Source organism: Leuciscus leuciscus (assembly GCF_965113295.1).
Source record: "Leuciscus leuciscus genome assembly, chromosome: 1".
In the NCBI taxonomy this organism is placed as follows: domain Eukaryota; kingdom Metazoa; phylum Chordata; class Actinopteri; order Cypriniformes; family Leuciscidae; genus Leuciscus; species Leuciscus leuciscus.
The window spans coordinates 2474817-2475766 of NC_138725.1; the positions used below are offsets into that span (position 1 = coordinate 2474817).

The 950-nt window shown below is 32.1% G+C and overlaps 1 protein-coding gene across 1 annotated transcript in view; it reads right to left on the reverse strand.

Moving 5' to 3' along the window:
- LOC309478494 (uncharacterized protein) overlaps positions 1-950 on the reverse strand; it is a gene marked incomplete at its 3' end in the record, with an annotated part of 405172 nt that overhangs the window by 42767 nt on the left and 361455 nt on the right. The window lies entirely within an intron of this gene.

Consider the following 950-nt stretch of genomic DNA (forward strand, 5'->3'; position numbering starts at 1 on the left):
CAGCTATTGATGATCAGTTGAACTTCACAGACCACATTGCTAGAACTGCAGATTAGCCTTATACAACATTAGGAGGATCAGGCCCTTCCTATCAGAGCTTCACAACTCCTTGTCCAAGCGCTTGTTCTCTCCAGACTGGACTATTGTAATGCTCTCTCCTTCCAGCATCAGTCAAACCTCTGCAACTGATCCAGCCCAATACAGAAATGTAATATGTCAATATATGTAAATTACATATATAATGTTAGTGCCCATGTATGTCTGCTGCATATATGAGAATATATGCAAAATTCATATATGTAAAACACATAGACATATATGAAACATATATTTCAAAATATAGCAAAAATGGCCGTTTTCATGTAAGTGCCATATATTTTCCTGTATATGCACATAAATGTGAAATACATGTAAGGCGCATATATGTATACATGCATATATGACGCATATATGTATACATGCATATATGGCGCATATATGTATACATGCATATATGTACTTATTTCTATAGTACATACTTTCACATATATTAGGGATACAAATCTTATATCTGAATGCCTTGAAATTAAATGCCTATAGTTGGAGATTTTGTCTATTGTGTAAATACCAAATATAGTATTTTAATACAATAATGCAGTGTTTTCTTTGTCATTTTTGACAAATACATCCACAAAGTACCATAACTATATGCCACAGCTTTAAAAATGCATCAGTATCACATGCATTTACACTGTAAAACTTTTCACTGTAAATTTACAGTAAAATACTGGCAGCTGGGTTGCCATCCACATACTGTATTTTTACAACACTACTACAGTAAACAGCATTTACAGTGCTCCACTGTAATTACCAATTATACCACATTTTACATTATTAAACTTGTCGACAGCAATAAATTGTATTTTTACAGGGAATACTGCTTTTATTATTACATAATTAAAATATTATAC